Raw genomic sequence first — 26357 nt, forward strand, 5'->3', positions numbered from 1 at the left:
TGAGATTCCAAGTAAATTGATTTAAGGCTTGTTCTTTGAGAAATAAAGCTTACCAGTAAACCCTGAACTAAGTAGGTAGCTTTTGGCCATTGAAATTTACCTGTTTGGGGGCATTCTGGGTCATCTCCAGCCATCCTGATCTATATCTGACCACTGAACTGCTCTAGAGGGCTCTAGAGGAGAAAATGACGCAGCAGGGTGATTTTAGTCACTCATAATGCAGAACACAGGCCAACAGAGTAGTAAAGTCAATTGCAAGTCATGTCATCCTCTCTCTGATGTCATGTTCTTCACAGAGACATGACTTGAAACAACAGCTGTGGGCAATGTGATAGAGAATCAATCAAACAAAAGTAAAATATTTTTTTCAATTGTTTGGGCCCATTTGTATTCGTACTACAAAGAACAAAGAATGGAAGGCAATGCTTCATAGGAAAAAAAAAAGCAATTCCCATCTGGTTCCAACTCTTCTGACAGATATTTTGCCTCTCTCCCCCTCTATATTTCTGCTTATTCTATATTAGTTCCACATGTTCACAAAAATGGTGAACTTTAGGGGTCAGAGACAAAATGAAAGGAAAAAAAGGCAGGGACTTCTCTGAGCTCCACCGAAACACTTCCAAATAACTTTAAAATATTTCCTTAAATAAGTTTCACAATGATAGAACCCACAAAATCAAAGACTGAAAAAAAGAAGAATTTCTATCCCAAGACAACTTAGAAGGTCAGCAGAAAAGGTCTGTTGCATCAGAAGGATAGTGGAGCACAGTCCAGTACAGGCCACACCATTTTAGACCAGCCCCAGCAAACCAGAAGTAAGCCTTAGAAGTCACTGAATCAGCAGCTGCAGCAATGGCTTCCAGAGTTCCCAATGCACAGAAGATAAGGTGGTAAAACAAGTGGTCAGAAGATTATAGGGTTCTCTATGTTGGCACTGGGAGTAGCACTCCACTGCTTCGCCCTTACTCAAATGTGAATCGCAGTTTTGAGTGGTAGTAACAGGAAAAGAAAGAAGGTAAGCACAAGATAGCTTATAGTTGCAGTTGAGCAGGGAAACTCAACACAGTTCCAGGACAGAAAAGGGTGATTGTGGTCACTCATAACGCAGAACACAGGCTAAGAGAGTAGTAAAAACACCTCTCATTATGTCACATCACATGGGGAGAACTGAAAACTCACAACTCACTGCAAGTATCTCTGAAAAAATCTGGACAAAAACCACTGAAACTTGGGACAGAATGAACCCTACTCTTGAATCAGAGACCAACTTTAATGACATACAAAAGTAACAGGCTGGAAAAATGAGCAAAGTGCAGAAAAACTCTGACTACAGAAAGTTACTATGGTGACAAGGAACATAAAAACATGCACACTCAAAAGAAAACAACAGAATCAAAGCTCCTACATCCAATGTTTCAATTAAAAATTTGAATTTGTCTCAGGTGATGGAAAAGCTCCAAAAGAATTTTCAAATTAAAATTAGTGGTAAAGAAAAAAAGGAGGAAGAGGAATGAGAGTGATGAAAGAAAATGATGCGAAATATTAAATATTTTCATAAAAGAGGCACAAAAATGCTAAAGAAAATAGCACTTTAAAAAACAGAGTAGGCTTAAAACTTATGTAAGTGACTGCCGAAAAATGAAAACAAATAAATTAATTAAATTAAAAAATAAATGTGTGCTTGAATCTCAGCTCTGGTCCTTGCAAGCTGTTTAACTTTGGTGACCCAGTTGCCTCATTTAGAAATGGGGCTAATGATATGTGTACTACTTACTTCACAGGACTATTGTATCTTAAAATAACTAACCTAAAGCAGTTGGTCAACATGTCAATAAAAGTCTGTTACACAGAAACAAAAATAACAGAGTAGGCCAAATGGTAAAAGGATGCACGATATATACTGTTATGGAAAGCAGAATTGGACAAAGAGAAAATGATACACAAAAAAATCACTGAAGAGAAGAATTTGTCAAAAGCCAAAACTGACCAAATTGACCAAAAAAAAAGAGTTACAAAAGTTCAGTGAAGAAAATAATCCTGTATTACTTGGAATGGACCAAGGAGTTAATGAGTCCACAAAACATCAAGAAACAGTAAAACAAACCAAAAAAATAGAAGAAATGTAAAACAAACCGAGAAATAGAAGAAATGTAAACTCTATCATTGGAGAAATTTAGCCATCAGGAAAATAGATTAAGGACAGTTAATTTAAGGATTATTTGACTATTTGAAAGCCATAATCAATAAAGTAGCCTAGAAATTTCCTTTCAAGAAATCAAGTAAAACTGCCTTGATATTTTAGGACTAGAGAGCAAAATATGAGTTGAAAGAATCCATTAATCACCTCCTAAAAGAGGTTTCAAAATGAAAATTGTCAGGAATCTTATAGTCAAATTCTAGAGCTTCCAGGTAAAGGAGAAAATACTGAAAACACTCAAAAATTAAGTACTATGCAGCCACACTCAGGATAACACAAGATTTAGCAGCTTCTATATTAAAGGATTGGAGGGCTTGAAATATGACATTAGGATAAGGATCTAAGACTGCAGCCAAGAATCACCTACCAAGCAAAACTAAGTATTATTCTTTAGGGGAAAATGATATTCACTGAAATAGAGGACTTTGAAGTATCCTTGATTAAAAGACCAGAGTGAACAGAAATTTTGAATTTCAAATACAAGACTAAAAGAAGCATAAAAAGTTAAACAGAAAAGGGAAATAATAAAGAACTAAATAATATTAAATGGTTTATATTCCAACCCAAATATGTAATTCTCTATATTATATATTATATATATTCACTATAATATATATTCTATATTTTCTATATTATATATTATATATATTCACTATAATATATATTCTATATTATTATTGCCTATGTATTTTCCTAAGAAATGATTAAATTAAATTTTAAAAATATTTATTGAATATTTAGTATGTAAAAAGCACTTCTAGGAATGGGCATAATTTGAGTTTTGAAAAAATAATATATTCTATGAAAATAAGATGACTGGAAGAGTGAATTATTATTTGAATGAACTATTTTTTAAATTAATTTTATTTTTTAAATTAATTAATCCATTTGTTTTTAGTTTTCAAAAATCACTTTCATATATCTTCAACTTTCCCCCTCCCCCCCTCTCCTTTGCCCTTGTGTCTCCCTCCTCCCCAAGACAGCACACAACCTTATATGAGTTCTACACATACATTCTTATGAAAAATATTTTCATTGTATTCATGTTGCATAGAAGAATTAAAATGAATGGGAGAAAACATAAAAAGTAACAAAAGAGAAAATGGTCTTCATTCTGCGATCCCATTCCATAGTTCTTTCTTTGAATGTAGAAGATATTTTTCCTCAAAAGTCCAGTGGGAAAATTTTTTAGGTCCTTACATTGCTATGAAGGTCTAAACCTACCAGAAAAACTCACACATTGTGGTTCATGCTGTGTTCAAAGTTCTTCTGGTTCTGCTCCTTTCACTTAGCATCAGTCCTTCCAGGTCTCCCTGAATTCTACCTGTTCATCATTACTTATAGTGTGATAGTATTCCATTACAATCATATACCATAACTTGTTCAACCATTCCCCAAATGATGGGCATCCTCTTGATTTCCAGTTTTTGGCCACCACAAAAAGAACTGCTGTAAATATTTTTGTATACGTGGGACCTTTTCCCATTTTGATGATATCTTTGGGATACAGTCTTAGAAGCAATATTGCTGGGTCAAAGGATATGCACATTTTTCTAATCCTTTGGGCATAGTTTCAAACTTCTCTTCAGATAGATTGAATCAGTTCACAACTCCACCAACAATGAATTAGTGATGCAACTCTCCCACATTTTTTCCATTTATCATCTTCCTGTTTTGTCATGTTACTAATCTGATATCTGTGATGTGGTACCTCGAAGTTGTTTTGATTTGCATCTCTCTAATAAATACTGATTTAGAGCATTTTTTCATATGCCTATAGATAGCTTTAATTTATTCCTCTGAAAACTGCTAGGTCATAACTTTTGACCATTTATTAGTTGGAAAATGACGTGTATTCTTTTACATTTAGCAGAGTTCTCTGTACATTTTAGAAATGAGGACTTTATAACAGACACTAGGTGCAAAAATTCTTTCTCAGTTTTCTGCTTCTCTCCTCATCTTTCTTGCATTGTGTTTGTACAAAAACATTTAAGTTTAATGGAATCAAAGTTATCCATTTTAAACTTCATAATGTTCTCTATCCCTTGTTTGGTAGTAAATTTCTCCATTCTCCACAAATCTGAGAAATACACTATTCCTTGCTCCCCTCATTTCCTTATCGAATAGTATTTATACCTAGATCACATATCCTTTTGGACTTTATTTTTGTGTAAAGTTTCAGGCTTCGGGTTATGCCCATTTCCTGCCACATTGTTATCCAGGTTCCTAGCAATGTTTGTCAGTAAGTTCTTATCCCAGATCCTGGGGTCTTTGGGTTTATCAGTCAGCAGATTCCTATTTGAATTGATAACTGTTTTGAGTATCTAATCTATTCCACTTGTCTATCTCTGTTTCTTAACCAGTACAAGGTGGGGTTTTTGATGTTTTTATTTATTTATTTATTTATTTTATTTATTTAACTTTTAACATGCATTTTCACAAAATTTTGGGTTCCAAGTTTTCTCCCCCCTTGTCCCCTCCCCCCATCCCAAAACACCAAGCATTCCAATTGCCCTCATCACCAATATGGTCTCTCCTCTATCATCCCTCTCTGCCCTTGTCTCCATTCTCTCCTCTGTCCTGTAGGGCCAAATAAATTTCTATACCCCTTTACCTGTATTTCTTATTTCCTAGTGGCAGGAACAGTACTCCACAGTTGTTCCTAAAACTTTGAGTTCCAACTTCTGTTCCTCCCTGCCTCTCCAGCCCCTCTCTTTGGAAGGCAAGCAATTCAATATAGGCCAAATCTGTGTAGTTTTGCAAATGATTTCCATAATAGTCGTGTTGTATAAGACTAACTATATTTCCCTCCATCCTATCCGGCCCCCAATTACTTCTGTTCTCTCTTTTGATCCTGTTTCTCCTCATGAGTGTCGACCTCAAATTGCTTCCTCCTCCCTATGCCCTCCCTTCCATCCTCCCCCCCACCCTGCTTATCCCCTTCTCCCCCACTTTCCTGTATTGTAAGATAGGTTTTCATACCAAAATGAGTGTGCATTTTATTCCTTCCTTTAGTGGGATGTGATGAGGGTAAACTTCATGTTTTTCTCTCACCTCCCCTCTTTATCCCTCCACTAATAAGTCTTTTGCTTGCCTCTTTTATGAGAGATAATTTTGCCCCATTCCATTTGTCCCTTTCTCCTCCATATATTTCTCTCTCACTGCTTGATTTCATTTTTTAAAGATATGATTCCATCCTCTTCAATTCACTCTGTGCACTCTGTCTCTATGTGTGTGTGCGTGTGCATGTGTGTGTGTAATCCCACCCAGTACCCAGATACTGAAATGTTTCAAGAGTTACTAATATTGTCTTTCCATGTAGGAATGTAAACAGTTCAACTTCAGCAAGTCCCTTAAGACTTCTCTTTGCTGTTTACCTTTTCATGCTTCTCTTCATTCCTGTATTTGAAAGTCAAATTTTCTTCTCAGCTCTGGTCTTTTCATGAATAATGCTTGAAAGTCCTCATTTCCTTTGAAAGACCAATTTTTCCCCTGAAGTATTATACTCAGTTTTTCTGGGTAGGTGATTCTTGGTTTTAGTCCTAATTCCTTTGACTTCTGGAATATCCTATTCCATGCCCTTCTCTCCGTTAAGGTAGAAGCTGCTAGATCTTGTGTTATCCTGATTGTATTTCCACAATTCCACTTGAATTGTTTCTTTCTAGCTGCTTGCAATATTTTCTCCTTGACCTGGGAACTCTGGAATTTGGCCACAATGTTCCTAGGAGTTTCTCTTTTTGGATCTCTTTCAGGAGGTGATCAGTGGATTCCTTGAATACTTATTTTGCCCTCTGGTTCTAGAATCTCAGGGCAGTTTTCCTTGATAATTTCATGAAAGATGATGTCTAGGCTCTTTTTTTGATCATGGCTTTCAGGTAGTCTCATAATTTTTAAATTGTCTCTCCTGGATCTATTTTCCAGGTCAGTTGTTTTTCCAATGAGATATTTCACATTATCTTCCATCTTTTCGTTCTTTTGGTTTTGTTTTGTGATTTCTTGGTTTCTCATAAAGTCATTAGCCTCCATCTGTTCCATTTTAATTTTGAAAGAACTATTTTCTTTAGTGAGCTTTTGAACTTCCTTTTCCATTTGGCTAATTCTCCTTCTGAAAGCATTCTTCTCCTCGTTGGCTTTTTGAACCTCTTTTGCCAGTTGAGTTAGCCTGTTTTTCAGGGTGTTATTTTCTTCAGCATTTTTTTTGGGTCTCCTTTAGCAGGGTGTTTATTTGTTTTTCATACTTTGCTTGCTTGTCTCTCATTTCTCTTCCCAGTTTTTCCTCCACCTCTTTTGCTTGATTTTCAAAATCCTTTTTGAGCTCTTCCATGGCCTGAGCCCATTGAGTGGCCTGGGATACAGAAGCCTTGACTTCTGTGTCTTTCCCTGATGGTAAGCATTGTTCTTCCTCATCAGAAAGGAAGGGAGGGAATACCTGTTCACCAAAAAAGTAGCCTTCTATAGTCTTATTTTTTTTCCCTTTTCTGGGCAATTTCCCAGCCAGTGACTTAACTTCTGAATGTTCTCTTCATACCCTCTTCGCCTCTGGATCCTCGTAGCCAGAGCTTGGGGTCTGGGATTCAAATGCTGCTTCCCAGCCTCAGGGCTTGAGGAGGGGGCGGCTGCTATTCAGTGTGAGATCGAGTTCAGGTGCTCAGGTGGGGGCATTGCCTCCCCACGGGCTCAGTTCCCTCAGGGGTTTATGCAGAGACTTTCAACAATGGATCCAGGCTCCTGCCTGCTTGGGGAGCCCTGGTCTACTCCCAACTCTGCTGCTGCCTCCCGAGGGGACCTGAGTTATGGGGGCACCCCACTCCCTTCTCGACCCGCCAAAGAGACCCTCTCACCAACCCTTTTAACCTGTGGATGGAGGGACTCGTGCAGCTGCTAGAGATTCTGCCCCTGAAGCCTGCTCGGATCTGCTCTTCTCAGTGTCGCAGCCAACGCAGGGCTGGGCTCGGCTCCAGGTCCACAGCGCGACGGACCTTTTGCGAGATGTTTTCAGGCTCTCTGGAACAGAAATCTCGTCCGCTCCATTGTTCTGTGGCTTCTGCTGCTCCAGAATTTGTTTGGAGTTCTTTTTTTACAGATGTTTTATGTGCTGTGGGTTCGGAGCTAGCGTATATGTGTCTTTCTACTCTGCCATCTTCACAAAGTGGTTTTGATGATAGCTGCTTTATAACACAATTTAAGATCGGAGAGGGCTATGTCACCTTATTTGTATTTCTTTTCATTAGTTCCTTTGATATTCTGGACTTTTGTTCTTCCCAATGGATTTTAATATTATTTTTTCTAGCACTAGAAAATAATTATCTGGTGGTTTGATTCATATGGCACTGCTTAAGCTAATTAATTTCTGTAGAAATGTCATTTTTATTATATTATCTTGGCCTACCCACGGGCAAATGATGTTTTTTCACATACTTGGATGTAGTTTTATTTGTGGCAATAGTGATTTGTAATTGTGTTCATATGTTCCCTTGGTTTGTTTGGGCAGGTCGACTCCCATATATTTTATAGTGTCTAACAGAGCTTAAAACGGGATTTCTCTTTCTACACACTGATACTTTTATACACTGGAACTTTGCTTTATCATGGTGATGTCATTTTGTCCTCTTTTAGAAAGGACAAAAATCAACCAACTTTTATATATAAAAATAAATATTTGTGTTGCTCTGCCAGGTAAAAAGAAGTATAACCTCAAAAGTCCGTAAAATTGTATTGGAACTCATTGTTTTGGAAAATTTGGGATTCAGACTTTAAAAGTGTATATATTTTTTTTGTGTAATGGAATATTAGTTTTGCAAGAAACCATAAAGACCAGCCTCTGGAATTATGGTTGTATCCCTGCTAAAATATCTCTGACAAAATGTCATCAGACTCTTCTTAAATACTTTCAATTATTTGAAACTTACCACTTTATGAGGGAACTCATTCCATTTTCATATCTTTAAGTGCTATCAAATACTGCCTTCGAGGAAACCGAAATCGATCACCTCTAACTTCTACCCATTGGTTCTACTCTTCCCCTTTGGAGTTAAAGAAAATGAATCAGTCCAATGAAATACACCTTCTCCTTTTAATAACTTTTAAAAAAAGGTAGCCAGATTACGAGCCTTCCGCTTCCAGAGGGACAACATTCACATAAATTCTCTTCAATTTCATCTCTTTCACTTAATTACCAAGAAACCCTGTTAATGGTTTTCAGTCATTTAATGATGGGAAATTAATATTTCCACCATCATACCATATATTGAGTTCATTTAACATACTATATCTTGCTATATTTTTATAGTAGAATATACACACATACATAAGAATAAGCAACTCTATGTGTGTCGGTGTGTTTGTGTGTGTACATATATATGTATATGTAAATATATTGAGTATGGTTACACACGCAAGCACATGTATGGGTGTAAGTCTAGTTGTCAACAGCAATGATTTGCTTCTTTCTTTTAGCAGGCTGGTATTTTTATTAGAACTTTAAAGAAATTATATCAGAATTTCTGCAATAATAAACTATTGCATGACTAGGATTCTCATGTTATTGCTGTTGATGTTTTCTGCTATGAATGTAGTTACTAAAATTTCTTTAAATAAACAAAACAAAATATATTTTGTTCCTATTGAGGAACAATGCCTAATAATCAACTTTCTTTTCAGTTATTAGATATCATTGATTATTGTGCAGGTAATGTCAAACTCTTATTTATAAAACTCTTATTTTATATTTTAAAAACATTTAGAAATTCTATCCCCTATTATGACTTTGCCTTTTTCAAGGACCTTAGTGGCCTTTGACAATGAATAGTTGAAATGAAATTAGAACATGAAACTGGAAGAGTGTTCAAAAAGATTTAATAGGTGACATGCACTAGAACTGGATCCCTTTGTGCCAAATTAATGGTTCGTTTATTTCAATTTCTATCACAGTAAATATTAATAATTGTTATCAAAATGATTCAGTCATGACAAATAGCAAATGGCCACTATTGTCAGCTTGGCCTGGTAATATCTGTTTTCATCATTTCAATTTAGTTAGTTTGTGTTGTTGTTGACAGAAGTCTAGTGCATTGCACGAATTGAGGAATTAACTCACATCATTTCCTCAAGGCTGGGGGATGGGGGGAGAGAATCTAGCCCATCTGTCAATACATGAGCATTTTTAGCAAAAGTACTGGAAAACAACCTAAATTCACCCACAAAAAGTTCCTTGTTACTTTATTCTATTCATATTAGTAAGTATGGTCTAATAATAAGACTACAAAGGAAATTTAATAGCTTAAAGAAAATTGACAAATAACATTTCTTGTCTTGATCCATGACAAGTAGCTAACTATGTTATTTGAGAGGCTGTGCAATTTTTTCTGCCATGAATGCAAACTATTCTCCACCTCAAAATCCAATCTCTTTATGATATTAGTATTTCATATATGCTATGTAGCTTCAAATAACAGAATACAAAAATCTCAGAAAATTCACAATCGTAAGGAAGCCAAGAAAAAAGAAAAAAAAATGCTTATTGAGTGAGAGCAGGTTGTAACATATTGATAAAGATGAATTGAACATACAAAGGAATAAATATTGTGAAATGCAACTTATGTTCTCAAACATGACCAATGTATTGGTTTATTACTCTTAATTAATTCTTTATTGCAAGGGTAGTTTCTATAACATTAAGTTTAACAGCTTAAAAAGTCTCAAAACACACAATTTCTGGGTAATTTAATTATTTTATTATTAATGCCAACATTTTAACAAAAGAATGTTCATATGGCCATCTTTCTCTTACACCAAACACAATCATGGAGGTGATCTCACGGTTTTTATGCCCTTCTGGAAGAGGAGTGGTTTAGAAGTTTGCCATCAACTCTGACTGGTTAGCAATTAGTGAGGGGTGAAATTTACAAAAAAAAGTGAGCTCATTCCACTGAGGAGCTGAGAGTGACATTAGGTTATTCTTGGACAGAGACTATCTCTAAACCTAGACCACCTCCAGACTTGGATAATTTAGACAAAGATTTTGTATACCTAACCCAAGCCTGATTTAGTTTGGCAAAATAGCAATACTGAATGTAGAGAATATTAATCTTATTGTATATCAGCCCTGTTCTGGAAAAAATGGACAAGTAATTATGATAGGGGGAAAATTGGACCTCTCCAGTTATAATAATTAGCTGCTAATATGAGAGAGAAATAATTTCTTTCAGTAATTTTTTTTGGGTATTGGTAAGTGTAGTATAAAGCACCCTGACATACACAGGGGCTGGGCTGCTATAACAGGTTCTTTGATCTGTTTTTCTAAAAGGAAAGACAATGTTTGAAGGGTCATCAATCACTTTAATAAAGCACATATATTATTCACTTAGTTCACGGGAAAAAGACAACACCCTGAGCTTCAGAGAAAATACAGAGTAATACAGACCAACAGAGTGCTTCCAACTACCTGACAGAGCAATACATGAATCACAGATCAACGGACAGAGTCAACTGCCTGACCATTATATATAGTTACCAAAGAGAGAGAGAAGCAGCAACATTTGAGTTTTCAAAGCTGGGAACTCCTTTAGCAGCTTCCTCGAGGCTCATCTGGCCAAATAAAACACTTCCAGTCAGCAAGCCCCAAAGTATAGCTTACCTGAAAGTATTTATACATTTTTCAGAGCCAGAGGACATCACAAGCTTTAAAAACCAGGGCCTCATTAGAAAAAGGTATGAAACTTCCTACAAATCTTTGCAGGCCCATAAATGGGTGGAAAAGATCTTCTTTAATCACATTATTCAGTCAGAGGCACTTGATTATGCTAAAGTGAAAAATGCATTATTAATTCAGGAAGTGATCATGAGTAAAATCATCAAGACAACCTTTGTTTTAAACAGTTTCACAAGCAATGTGATTTGGAACACATATGCCTAGAAAAAGAAGTTAGTCAGGAATATAGTGAGAATTAAAGAAAGCGGGTATTCCTGAAATAATAAAAGCAATGATCTTGAGACAATAAAAGCAAAAAAAATGAAGACCTAAAATTGATTGAGAGATCCCTCATATGTGATTACTTGGAAAATATACACAATATTTACATAGGAAAAGAATGTGTGGGGAGATCATTACTCATACTCATAGAGTAAAAACTAATATCTATGAGATCATAAATCCATTTAAGGATTTAAGTTATGGCAGAGGATACAATTAAAAAAACCCAGGCTATGGAGTTAGGGAGACCAAAATTTCAGTCACATTTTTGAATGCATGGGCAGGTTATTTAAGGTTCTATAGATTATGGGGCATTGGGGAGGTGGAGAGGGATAAGCGTGAATACATATAGCAACAAATAAGGGACAAGTAATGAAAGTACTGACAGGGGGCAGAGCCAAGACTGTGGAGCAAAAGCAAGGACTAGCTTGAGCTCTCTCCCAAACCCCTCCAGATACCTATAAAATTGGTACTAAACAGAGAAACAAAACCCACAAAATGAGAGAATGAAACAAATTCCCAGTCCAAATAAATCTGGAAAGAACAGAGAAAAATCAGACAACAAAATCTTACTTTGAAGTCAAGAAAGATCAAAATAATACAACCGCAAGACAACAAAGTCATAGCTCCTACACAAAAAGCCTCCAATAAAAATGTGAATTTGTCCCAGGTCATGTAAGAACTCAAAAAGGATTCTGAACATTAAGGAGGAGAAGTGGAGGAAAAATTGGGAAGAAAAGTGAAAGAGATGCAAGAAAATTAGAAGAAAAAAAAAACCTAGTCAACAGCTTGCTAAAAGTGACCTCCCCTCCAAATGCTACAGAAAACAACACCTTAAAAATAGACTTATTCAAATGGCAAAAGAAGTCAGAAAAACCAATGAGGAGAAAAATGCCTTCAAAACGGAATTGACCAAATGGAAGTGGAGGTTCAAAAGCTCACTGAAGAAAACAATTCCTTACATACCAGAAGGGAGAAAATGGAAGCAAAGGATTTTATGATAAATAAAAAAATATTGAAACAAAATCAAAAGAATGAATAGAAGACAACACGAATTATTTCACTGGAAAAACAATTAATATATAATATAGATCCTGGAGAGATAATTTTTAAAAAAATTATTGGACTACCTGAAAGTCATGATTTAAAAAAAAAAGTGTTTAGACATCATCTTTCAAGAAATTATCAAGGGAAACTGCTTTGATATTCTTCGATGAGAGTGGAAAAGAGATATAGAAAAGAATCTACTGATCACCTCATGATTGAGATCACAAAAGGAAAACACCTAGGAATACTGTAGCGAAATTTCAGAGCTTCCAGGTCAAGTAGACAATATTACAAGCAGCCAGAAAGAAACAATTCAAGTATTATAGAAACACAATCAAGACAACAAAAGACTTAGTGGCCTCTGTATTAAAAGATCAGTGGACTTGGAATATGATATTCAGGAGGTCAAAGAAGCTGGGATTAAAACCAAGAATCATCTACCTAGCAAAACTGAGTATTATACTTTGAGGGAGAGGGATTGAATGTTCAGTTAAATAGAGGACTTTCAAGCATTCTTAATGAAAAGACCAGAGCTGAACACATCAAATGCAAGAATCAAGAGAAGCATGAAAAGGTAAAGAGGAAAGAGAAATCATCAAGGACTTATTAAAGTTGTACTCTTTCTACTCATACATGGAAGGATGACTTTTGTAACTCATGAGACCTATCTCAGTACTAGGATAGTTGGAGGGAACATACGCACATGTATATACACACACGTATACATATATGTATATACATATATGTATATATGTGTGTATGTATATATGTTTGCATATATAGACCTATGTATGTAAATATATATATATGTGTGTATATATATATGTATATATATATATATATATATATATAGAGAGAGAGAGAGAGAGAGAGAGAGAGAGAGAGAGAGAGGGAGAGAGAGAGAGAGAGAGGGAGAGAGAGAGAGAGAGAGAGAGAGAGAGAGAGAGAGGGAGAGAGAGATAGAGAGAGGGAGAGAGAGAGAGAGAGAGAGAGAGATAGAGAGAGAGAGAGAGAGAGAGAGGGAAATGTACAGATATGTAGGGGAATATAGATAGAGAGATGGGTAGAGAAATATAGATTAGATAAAAAGAGAGAGATACAGAGGCACATGGTGAGTTGAATCTGAAGCAATAACATCTAAAATATAAAATTAAGTGGTGAGAGATGAATGTACTGGGAGAAGGAGAAAAGAAGAGGTAAAATGGGGAAAATTATCTCAAATAAAACAGGCAAGTAAAATCTTTTACAATTGAAGGGAATAGGGGAAGCTGAGAGGAAAGGAGTAAACCTTATTGTCATCCAATTTGACTTATGAAGGCAATAACATAAGGCACGAAAATCTGTCTTACTATAACAAAAGTAGTAGTTAAGGGAATTACATACAGAGGAATGATAGAAGGGAGGGCTAATGGGACGAGGGGGTAGTCAGAAGGAAACACTTTTGAGGAGGGACAGGGTGAAAGGAGGAATACAATAAATGGAGGGCCGGATAAAATGGAGGGAAATATAGTATGCCTTTCACAACATGACCACTAGGAAAGGGATTTTCATGACTACACATATATAACCTATATAATATTGCTTTCATTTTCAACTAGGAAAGGTGAGGAAAAAGAAAGGGAGAAAGAATGTGGAACTCAACGTTTTAAAACTGAATGTTAAAAAATGTTTTTACATGCTACTAGAAAATAAGATATGTTGTCTACATAGACAATGAGATTTAGAAATCTATCTTTCCCTACAGAAAAATAGAAGGGAAGGGGATAAAAGAAAGGGATGGGGGTCATAGAAGGAAGGTCAGATTGGGAGAAGGGGTAATCACTATGCATACCATCTTGGAACAAAGGAGGGGAGATATGGGGAAAAATTTGAAAGTCAAAATCTTTTGGAAGTGAATGTTGAGTAGTAAAACAGATTGATTAATTAACACTAAAAGAAGAAATTACTTGGGCTAGAAAAGGTGGGGGAAAAAAACTAGAATGAGAAAGATACTTATTGGTTTAAAAACATAGACTTAAAAAACCATCAACAATGAAACAAAATGTCAAGAAAGATCATTAAAAGATTTTTTCCAAAAGTACGTTTCGAAACATGGCTAAAAGTGTAACTTAAGTGCAGAAACTACTTTGGGCAGAATACTCCTGAAATGATATAGACACAGCTTCACATCACCCAACATAAAAAGCTATCATCACCACCACAATCATGCACCATCATCATCATCATCATCATCATCATCATCATCATCATCATAATCATCATCATCATCATCATCATCATCATCATCATCATCTTTTTATTCTTCACTGTTTTGTCATTTTTGCTGTTTTTGCTGATGTTGTTTATCATCATCACTAATAATAATTCTAATATCATTATTACTAATAATTTTATTAGATTAAATAGTCTGGGAGAACAATTAAAAATCAGACAAAAGAAAAAGATGGAAGGAAATGTGTTGTGGGTCCATTTATTTATTATAAATAAATACTGAACAATGAAAGGAAATAACTTCAATATTCTCCAAGGAAAAATGAAGTCAATAGGAAAATTCAATAGCAAAAGCAGAGACTGAAAAATGAGGAAAGAAGGAAGTGAAGTCTCAGTTCACTAGTGGGAGGAAGTCTGACAGAAGAAGAGCCCATTATGGAAGATAGGTATTCTTTAAAAAGTATAAAGATCTTACTTACAGATCGAATACCCAGGGATTTTATTTTAGACAGGGAAAAGTCTCTGAAAAAGCACTGCATTTCCTTGAATAACATCTGATCTCAAGAGCACAGGGAAATTGACATGCAGAAAAATGAGAACACGTGAAAAAAGAGAAAACTTCGTGATGAGTAAGGAAAACGATAGGGAAGCAAGAATGGAAGAATAATGGACACACAAATTTGTACCATTGGCTAATTCCATGTCTCCTTCAGGAAGCGTTCCCTTTAAGATTGAAGCACAATAGTTAATAAAATTAAAGTTTGGGGCAGAGGGCAATACTTACAGAGTGATGAGATAGAAACTATTTAGAAGAGAGAATCCAAAAAGGGGGAGGTACATTAATTGCTTAATGTTCATGAGGAATAGAGAGGATAAAGAAATAATGACCAAATATAAGAATCATTAGTCTAAGAATAAATACTTAAAAAAGAAAATAAAATCATGAAAAGGATAGGAAAGAAACAATTTTGTTGAGTCTTGTTTTAGAAAAATGAATAAAAATGAAAAAAATGTACATCAAAATAAGTTGAGGAGTAGAGACGAAGGGGCATTTTGAACACTTGACTTAGAGAAAAAGAAGAAAAATAATTAGATGACTAGAGAGAAGAAAGAAAAAAAGCAAATTCTAAGTTTAGCAAAACTGAAAAATAGCAAAGTGGGGTGAAAAAATCATAAAGGCAGATCTTGAGGGTATATGGAAGTGCACCCATGGAAATTAAATTTCCTTTTAAAATTTCAAGAAAAAACTGAACAAAGTACTTTATTTAGAATGGAAGAGGACAAAAGAAAATATTATTTAATGAGTGGTGACAAATATACTTAAGACAAAGGGCAAAGACAAAACGGAAGAGAAAATATTCAAATGAGATCTTTCATCTGTCCCCTACAAAGAAATATAATAGCACCTCATATCAAATTCTGGAGAGAAAGAGCATACAAAATGTCAGAGTGCAACATTTTCCCACTAGAAGACAACATAGGAGATTGGAAAGAGAGGTCTGTGACGTGGGGAGTGGAGGCAATCCCAGAGTCCGTATGGTGGGATTGAGGTGGTATTCACATAATCAGTAACATCTTTGGGAGCTCTCCAAACAGATAAAGTAAGAGGATTTGGCAACTGGTGAGAAAGAGATTATAGGTATCCCTTTGCTAACACTGGGCAGAGGGCAGTTGCTGTTTGGAAAATCCATCGCCTATATTCACTTCTGGATCATAGCTCATTGGCACAGAGGAGGAATTGAAGTCAAGAGGAAATAGAAGCCCTGATGGGCAGTGTCACTTCCAGAATCAAGAGATCAGGGATCCTGAGGATCGATAGTGATTGCAATCACATGGGATCAGGGATTCACCATAAAGAATTTAATGTGTTTCAACTATTTAGATTTCTACATGGGAAAATGATACTTGTATAGTCGAAGAACTTCACCCTTTATTATGGGCAGTTTGAAGAATTCCACACAGAGAGAGGGGGCAGAGGTGAACTGATTATGTTGACATGATATAAAAACTGATAGGCAAAAAAGAGATGTGCTTTTGGAGGAAAAAGGAAGAGAGGAGGAAATGTAGCTTTAAGCATACTTTTTTTAAAAAAGACTGTTTTAATTGTTTTATTTGTAGTGCATTTTCTTTTGCAACATGGCTAAGATGGAAATAGGTATAGTACATAGCTACGTTAATAGCACATTGGGCCTAATTCCAGATTGCTCTCCAAAATAGCTGAGTTAGTTCACAATTCAATTAACAGTGAATTAGTCCCAATGTTCCCCATTCTCTCCAATATTTCTCACTTTCTCCATCTGTTTTTAACCAATCGAGTAGGTGTAAAATTTTATTTCTCAAGGATGTTTTAATTTGCATTTCTCTAATCAATAATGGTTTTAGAGCAGCACATTTTTCCTATTACTGTGAATTGTTTTGATATCTTCAGTAGAAAACTACCCATTCATATCCTTTGGCCATTTATCAACCAAGGATGACTTGTATTCTTGTAGATTTGGCAGTAATATATTTTAGAGACCTTTATCTGATAAACTGTATAAAAATTTTCTGCTTTCCTCCTATTCCTCCTATCCTCTCTGCTTCTTTATTTGTTCAAAAATTTGTTTAAATTTTTTGATATTGAAATAATCGTATTCATACTTAACTTTGCTCACTATCTCTCATTTCTTCATGTATCATTTGCCTGTCCATAAGTTTGATGAGTACCATTTTCTATGTTCATCTAAATTTCTTGCAAATCTCTCTCTGTATCTTTGTCTTGTATGCATTTTGACCTTTTCTTCATAAATGGTCTCTGTTCATTTTCTGACAGTTTTCCTAACAATTTTTATGAAATAAAGAATTCTTATCCCAACATCTTAAGTCTTTACACTGTCAAACATTCGGTTGTAAAGATTATTTGCTCTTCCATTTCTACTCTACTTCACTGATCAAACTTTATTATTTAGAAAAAGTTCTTAGCCAGTACCAGACTCTTTTGATAATTACTGCCTTATAATATACTTTAACATGGTGCTGCTAAGTCTCCATCCTTTGCATTCTTTTCCATTATTACTTTTGATATTCTTTTCTTCTTTTTCAAATGAAATTTATTACATATTTTTTCTTAACCAGCAAATACAATGGTAATTTAATTTGGATAGCAATGAATATATAAATTGGTTTGGGTATGAATATCACTTTTATTTTAATTGCCATGGCTACCTATGAACAATACTTCTCCAAATATTTAAATGCGATTTTATTTGCATAATTTTAAAAATATAATTTCGATTTTGTAATTTCAGGGCTTATTTTGGCAAGTGTTCTCCAAGATATGCTATACTGTTCAGAATCATTTTAAATGGAATATTTTTTTTACTACCCTTTCTTGAAGTTTGTTTATGACATGTAGGGATGCTAATATTTTATGTGGATTTACTCTATATCCTGCTACTTTTCTAAAATTATTATTGGTTTCAATTAATATTTTCCTTGAGTCTTTGGGATTTTCCAAGTATATAATCACATTTTCTGCAAAAAGATATTTTTATTAGCTCATTCCCTATTGTGATTACATTTCTTTCTTCTCTTATTGCTATTGCTATGATTTCTATTACATTACTGATTAATGTAGTGGTGACAATTGGAATCCTTTTTTCACACCTGACATCACTGAGAAGGTTTCTGCTTTACTCCCTTTATAAATAATGTTTGCTGGTGATTTTATTTTATTTTTATTATTTTATTTATTTATTTATTTATTTAATTTTTAGCATTCATTTTCACAAAATTTTGGGTTCCAAATTTTTCTCCCCTTTTGTCCCCTCCCCCCACCTGCAAACACCGAGCATTCTAATTGCCCCTATCACCAATCTGCTCTCTCTTCTATCATCCCTCTCTGCCCTTGTCTCCATCTTCTCTTTTGTCCTGTAGGGTCAAATGACTTTCTATACCCCTTTACCTGTATTTCTTGTTTCCTAGTAGCAAGAACAGTACTTCACAGTTGTTACTAAAACTTTGAGTTCCAACTTCGTTTCCCTCCCCCTCTCTCCCCCCTCTTCCCTTTGGAAAGCAAGCAATTCAATATAGGCCATATCTGTGTCGTTTTGCAGATGACTTCCATAATAGTCGTGTTGTATAAGACTAACTATTTCCCTCCATCCTATCCTGCCCCTCCATTGCTTCTATTCTCTCTTTTGATCCTGTCCCTCCCCATGAGTGTTGACCTCAGATTGCTCCCTCCTCCCCATGCCCTCCCTTCCATCATCCCCCCTACCCTGCTGACCCCTTATCCCCCACTTTCCTGTATTGTAAGATAGGTTTCCATACCAAAATGACTGTGCATTTTATTCCTTCCTTTAGTGGAATGTGATGAGAGTAGACTTCATGTTTTTCTCTCATCTCCCTTCTTTTTCCCTCCATTGAAAAGTCTTTTGCTTGCCTCTTTTATGAGAGATAATTTGCCCCATTCTATTTCTCCCTTTCACCTCCCGATATATTTCTCTCTCACCGCTTAATTTCATTTTTTAACATATGGTCCCATCCTCTTCAATTTACTCTGTGCTCTGTCTCTGTGTGTGTGTGTGTGTGTGTGTGTGTGTGTGTGTGTCTGTGTATAATCCCACCCACTACCCAGATACTAAAAAGTTTCAAGAATTACAAATATTGTCTTTCCGTGTAGGAATGTAAACAGTTCAACTTTAGTAAGTCCCTTATGACTTCTCTTTGCTGTTTACCTTTTCGTGCTTCTCTTCATTCTTGTATTTGAAAGTCATATTTTATTTTCAGCTCTGGTCTTTTCATCAAGAATGCTTGAAAATCCTCGATTTCATTGAAAGACCATTTTTCCCCCTGAAGTATTATACTCAGTTTTGCTGGGTAGGTGATTCTTGGTTTTAGTCCTAATTCCTTTGACTTCTGGAATATCCTATTCCACACCCTTCAATCCCTTAATATAGAAGCTGCTAGATCTTGTGTTATCCTGATTGTATTTTCACAATACTTGAATTGTTTCTTTCTAGCTATTTGCAATATTTTCTTCTTGACCAGGGAACTCTGGAATTTGGTCACAATGTTCCTAGGAGTTTCTCTTTTTGGATCTCTTTCAGGAACTGATTGGTGGATTCTTGAATACTTATTGTGTCCTCTGGTTCTAGAATCTCAGGGTAGTTTTCCTTGATAATTTCATGAAAGGTGATGTCTAGGCTCTTTTTCTGATCATGGCTTTCAGGTAGTCCCCTAATTTTTAAATTGTCTCTCCTGGATCTATTTTCCAGGTCAGTTGTTTTTCCAATGAGCTATTTCACATTATCTTCCATTTTTTCATTCTTTTGGTTTTGTTTTGTGATTTCTTGGTTTCTCATAAAGTCATTAGCCTCCATCTGTTCCATTCTAATTTTGAAAGAACTATTTTCTTCAGTGAGCTTTTGAACCTCCTTTTCCATTTGTCTAATTCTGCTTTTTATAGCATTCTTCTCCTCATTGGCTTTTTGAACCTCTTTTGCCAATTGAGTTAGCCTATTTTTCAAGGTGTTATTTTCTTCAGCATTTTTTTGGGTCTCCTTTAGCAAGGTGTGGACCTGCTTTTCATGCTTTTCTTTCATCTCTCTCATTTGTCTTCCCAGTTTTTCCTCCACCTCTCTTGCTTGATTTTCAAAATCCTTTTTGAGCTCTTCCATGGCCTGAGCCTATGCTATATTTATTTTGGGTGTGTGGGATTCAGAAGCCTTGACTTCTGTGTCTTTCCCTGATGGTAAGCATTGTTGTTTCCTCATCCAAAAGGAAGCGAGGAATTATCTGTTCACCCAGAAAGTAACCTTCTATAATCTTTTTTTTTTCCCCCCTTTTATGGGCATTTTCCCAGCAAGTGACTTGACTTCTGAGTTTTCTTTCCACCCCCCACCACGCCTCCAGATCCGCCCAGCCAGCACATGGGGTCTGAGATTCAAATGCTGCTTCCCAGCCTCAGGGCTTTGGGCGGGGGTGGGGCTGCTATTCAGTGTGAGATTAAGTTCAGCTGCTCAGGTTGGAGCAGGGCCTCCTCTCGGGGCTCAGTTCCCTCAGGGGGTTTATGGGGAGACCTTCAACAACTAATCTGAGCTCCTGCCTGCTTGGGGAGCCCCTTTCTGCTCCCAACTCTGCTGCTGCCTCCCAAGGGGGCCTGAGTTATGGGGGCACCCCACTCCCCTCTTGGCAAGCCGAGAAGATCCTTTCACCAACCTTTAGGCCTCGTGGGTGGAGGGACCCTTGGGGCCACTGGAGATTTTGTCCCTGAAACCCGCTCAGATGGGCTCCTTTCCGTGCTGCGCGGCCAAGGTAGAGCTGGGCTCGGCTCTGGGTCTGGGGCACAACAGACCTTTTGTGAGAGGTTTTCAAGGCTTTCTGGAACAGAAATCTGCTCTGCTCTGTTGTTCTGTGGCTTCTGCTGCTCCAGAATTTGTTGGGAGTTCTTTTTTATAGATATTTTATGGGCTGTGGGTTCAGAGCTAGTGTATGTGTGTCTTTCTACTCCACCATCTTGGCTCCACCTCTGCTGGTGATTTTAGATAAATGTTTTTTTTTATCAATTTAAGAAAAATTAATTTATACTATTACTTTCTAGTGTTTTTAATAAAACAGTGTTGAATTTTGTGAAAAACTTTTTCTGTATTTATTGATATTACCATGTGATTTTTTTTACTTTCATTATTGATGTAACCCATTATGTTGGACAGCTAAGTTGTGCAGTAGATCATCAGCAGCGCAGAAGTCAAGAGGACCTGAGTTCTAATCTCACCTCAGATACTAGACATTCACTAGTTATGTGACCTTGAGCAAGTCACTTAACTCAAATTGCCTCACCCTGGATCATCTCCAGTCATCCTGATGAATACCTGGTCACTAGATTCAGATGACTCTGGAGGAGAAGTGAGACTAGTGACCTGCATCTCCCTCCCTCACTCAAAACAAAAGTCAAGTGCAAGTCATGTCAGTATTTCTCCAGTGGCATGGTCTTCTTGGGGAACGAAAGACGGACACACAATCCAATATGTTAATAGTTTTCCTTATGTTAAACCATCTCTTCATTCTTAGTATAAACCTTACTTGATCATAATATATAATTTTTGTTATATATTATTGTAATTTTTAGCTAGCTGTTTATTTAGTTTATTCATCCATTTTCATTATTGATATTTGTCTACAATTTTCTTTTTCTGTTTTCACTCTTCCTGGCTTAGGCAACAATGTCTTATTTATTTCATCAAAGGAATTTGGTAGGATCCTTTGTGTATCTATTATTTCAACTAATTTAATATTGGAATTATTTGAACTTCAAATGTTTGATAGAATTCACTTGTAAATCGTTGGAGTCCGAGTGTTTCTGTCTTAAGAAGTTCATTTACAGTCTAGTCAATTTCTTCTTTTTTTTTTTTTTGTATAATAGGTCTTGAGTCATTTTGCTTCCCTCCTGTTAATCTAGACAATTTATATATTTTTTTTGTAAATGTTCTTCCATTTAACTGAAGTATTTAAACGTATTAGCATATATGTAGACAAAATAATTTCTTGTAATTGTTTAAATTTCATCTTCATTAGTTTTTTTTTCACTTTTTTCACATTTACAGCAGTCATTTTGTTTTCTTCTCTGGTATATCTATTTTATTTGTTTTTCATAAAGCCAACTCTTACTTCAATATATTAATTCAATCTTTTTTACTCTCAGTTTTACTAATCTTGCCTTTATTTTTTAGGACTTTGAATTGTCTTTATTCGAATACCCTTGCTCTTGTAACATGCCAATTAAAGTCTTCCTTCCAGTCTACCTCATCCTATCTCTTTCTTTCTCTTTTGAATTTACTGCATTTTCATACCTTGATTTGCGTGTAAATGTGTAATTGCATTCCATCTTCCTTTATTTGATTCAGATGAAAGTGAGGTTGATGAGAGTCTGATCCTCTCCATCTTCTTCCAAAATAGATATCCTATAATGTTATCATAATTTATGTCTCCCTGTGTCTTTCTTCCTCAGTAAAGACAGCCCTTTCCATTTTTGTCTTCATAAATCATCAAATCAGAACAAAACCACTCACAGGTCTTCTTTTACCTTTATCTATCTTAGTGACCCACAAAGGTAGAGAGTTTCTGAGAGAACATTTGCTTCTTATTCCACTATCAATATATAATAAATATATCTCCACATATTAACTTGCTGTCCACACAGCTTTCTTTCCATATCTGCATCCTGTTTCTCCATTTCAAATGGTATCCTCAATGTTGTCCTTTTCAACTGGATTTCTTTTACATTATTTAATTAAAAGTTCAGTTTTCTCCCTACGTAAATGCATTTAGTTTTCCAAGACACTATTTTTTTTTTAATTTTATGCCTTAAAATCTTTTTTGGGAGGAATATCATATTACACATTCTCTTTTTTCCCCTCAGTAGTAGTTGCCAAATCCCATGTAACACTTGAGATCTGAACTCTTTTTGACTTCTTAAAGCATATGATCAATGATTGAAAAGATCTACATTGAGGCTCTGCTGTTCCTGGAAGTTTTGATTTTGTTGTTTCTTTCAGTAGGTGATTGGCAAATTCTCAAATTTTCATTTTGCCCTCAAATTCAGAAGTTCTGTACAGTTTCTATGTGTGATTTATTAAAGTAAAGTATTCAGATATTTTTGCTGCCATACTTTTTGGAGAGGCTGGTCATTTTTTAAATATTTCTCCTTCAATTATTTTCTTGATCACCTGTTTTTAATATATTTAATAAAATTTCTTCTATTTTCTTTCTTAAATTATTTTGCTTTAATATTTTTGTTGTCTAATTGAGTCATTGTTGTCTTTTTGTTCCACCCTATTTGTCATGGAATTCATTTCTAGGGTGATGCATTTCATTCTAGGGTACATTTCATTCTAAGGAAATAATTCTTGCCATAAATTTTTCTCATCAATTACATTTTATATCTTCATTTTACATATATGTGTGTATGTGTGTGAATGTATGTATGTATGTATGTATGTGTATATATATATGTATATATATATATATATATATATATGTATATGTTGTTTTATTCCTTGGTTTTTTTCCCTAAGAATTTCTTTAGATTTCTTAGAAGGCAGCTTAGTAAGGAAACTCTTCCTCTTACTTTACTCCTCTTCGATTTCCATCCTGCATTTCTCATTCCAAAGTATTCCTTCATGACATTTATCATTTCTCTCAGTCGTATAGTTTTTTTTTTCTTTTGAAGAGTGAACTGTGCTTTGGTCAAGACATACCCTTGCTCTCCTGAATATCATGGGTCGGAGTGTGGCTATTCATGGACTGCCCTTCAGTAGACTCCTGCGCTAAGGCTTTTGTTGGGCTCTGTGTTGGGCTCTGCATTTTGCCTTCCTTCTACCACTAGCCTTCAGGGCTACTCCTACCATCAGGCTATGCTTGGAGCCATCTTCACCCTCTACCCCCTCCTACTGAGCTCAAAGGAGTCTTTGTATCTATGCCCTGCCTATATTCTCCATCTTGTTACAGTGCTTCCAGGCAATTGAAAGCAGCAGGCTCTGCTTGAGACGCTTCCTCTTTGCTTCTGCATTTTGGAGCTTCCATACCCACTTAAAAATGCTGTGTTCTAGCTTCTGAATCACTTCAGGGTAGTCTTTGTTAGGGATCTCTTACCACGGGGTTTGTATTAATTGGGTTCTGGGAATTTTTTTTTTTTTTTTGTATTGTCACTCTTCAGTTGCACTGGGATTTTTTTTTGTGCTATCTTTCCAAAGGATCAATGTTCCTCTGGGTGCTAGCAAGTCCCACAGATCCTATCTTTTATCTGTTGAAAGATCATCAGAAATTTGAGCAGTGGAGTAAAGTTAGGGAAGGGTGAATGTTATTACCATTTTCTAAAAAGAGAAGAGAAAGAAATTTAACAGAGTTCAGTAATTTGATTAAATGACAAATTCTAAAATGGTTTATTAAAAGATGATTAATAATTAACAAAGGGAAGCAATGATTACAAAATCCACCATTACTTCATCAAGAACAAGTCCTTCCAGGCAGATCTTCTTTCTTATTTTTTTTTGACAGGGTCACTAAATAACATTTCTACAGAATGCTGTAGATATAGAATACTGTGATTTTAGCTAAACATTTGACACTTCATCCTCTTTTTGTGGAAAAGATGGAGAGATATAAACTAGATGTCATTGAAATTAGATGAATTGAGAAGTATTTTTCAGTGATTCAGTCTTGTCCAACTCTTTATAACTCTGTTAATCATAGCATAATAGTCTCTTCTATCCCTAGTTGTCTCTCAAAGTGTAATTTCATGTTCATTGTTTCCATAATGTTAGATTACTTCTACTAGTCCTGTTCCCTAACAATATCATAGACAGAAGGAAAGGACTCACATGCACAAAATATTTATAGCATGTGTTTTACAGTAGAAAACATAAAATCTCTGACTGATGAAATGACCAGTCACGATTGACTTTCATCTGTCTGTCTATCTATCTATCTATCTATCTATCTATCTATCTATCTATCTATCTATCTATCTATCTATCTATCTATCATCTACCTGTCTGTCTGTCTATCTATTTATCTATCTATCCATATCTATATCTACATGAAAATATATGTAACTCTCATCTTGAAAAAGAGGTAATAGATTCAAGATGCACACATATTTGGGGGCTTGTGTAATGTGCCTTTTTATGAAACAGGAATAAAATAATATTTTAAAATGATATAACTAATTGGATTTTTGTACTTAAGATTAATCATTAATGGTTCAATGTAAACTCCATAGAAAGTCTTCAATTCTGTGTTTTAGGGTTCTCTGATTGTTTCTATATTTTACTTGCATATTCAAAGTCTAATTGATAAAAATTTTTACCTGTAAACATACTTGGACAAAATCAATGATTATATGCTTCTCTCACTTGAATATGAATCAAACTTAGGAGTATCAGTTAACACAGTGGATACCAAAATGTGAACCTGGGCAAGTCATTTACCCTTATTTGCCTCAACCACTCCCCATGTAAAATGAGTTGGAGAAGGATGGAAATAACAAACCAGTCCAGTATTTTTGCCAAGAAAACCCATAATGAGGTCACAAAGAATTATATATGACTGAAAAAACGGCTGAACTGGAGAAAGTTTTACCTGGCCTTAAAAAAGCAACTTCAAAAGTAATAAATTATAGGGGAAGCATGCTTAGATGGTAGTTTAAAAAAATTCTGAATTTTAATCAACTGCTGGCTCAATATGAATCACCTGTGTTATGAAGCAGCCAAAAACAATCTAATGTAATCTTGGCATACATAATATATGGAAAGCTTTCAGCAATAATGTGACAATATACTCATTGTACTCAGGTCTCATAGTCAGATGGCATCAGGAGGATTGAGTTTGATTCTGGACACTGTTATTAGAGAAGAATTGATAAACTGGAAAGCACCCATAGAAAGGCACTATAGGAGTTAAAAGAATATAAGTCTGTTCTATGACCACCAGTTGATGGAGCTTGGAATATTTAGCCCAAAAATTAGAAGATTAAGGTGGTGATATTTTATCTGCATTCAAGTATTTGAAGGCTTTCCTTAAAACATTTTTCTCTTTAGTAGAAGAGGACAGATCTAGGAGTAATGGAATACATGTTTTAAACAGGTAAATTTAAGCTTTCTATGAATAAAAAAAAAATTTAAAAACCAATCAAAATACTGTGCTAATTGTGAGAGTTGTGGAGTAGTGAGATCCCGGGATCATTTAGCCACGGTGTGTACAGTCAGGTTTTCCTGATTCCACAACTTTCCCCAAGATACAAAGCTTATTTGTATAATTAATTCTTTGAGTTAGCATAAGAGAAATCACTTCACTTCTCTTCATGCTGCTATTGTCTTCCTGCATTCATGAAAATACTAATTCAATAGGAATAACAATAACTCAAATGTACATAGCATTTCAATGTCTGCA

General features: G+C 35.4%; 1 pseudogene; it reads right to left on the bottom strand.

The window, feature by feature from the left end:
- The window catches only part of LOC140505999 (heat shock cognate 71 kDa protein pseudogene), a 57651-nt pseudogene extending 33880 nt beyond the window's left edge, over window positions 1-23771 (bottom strand).
- Between the last annotated feature and the right edge of the window lie 2586 nt (window positions 23772-26357).

Source organism: Notamacropus eugenii, chromosome 1 (genome assembly GCF_028372415.1).
Source record: "Notamacropus eugenii isolate mMacEug1 chromosome 1, mMacEug1.pri_v2, whole genome shotgun sequence".
NCBI lineage: Eukaryota > Metazoa > Chordata > Mammalia > Diprotodontia > Macropodidae > Notamacropus > Notamacropus eugenii.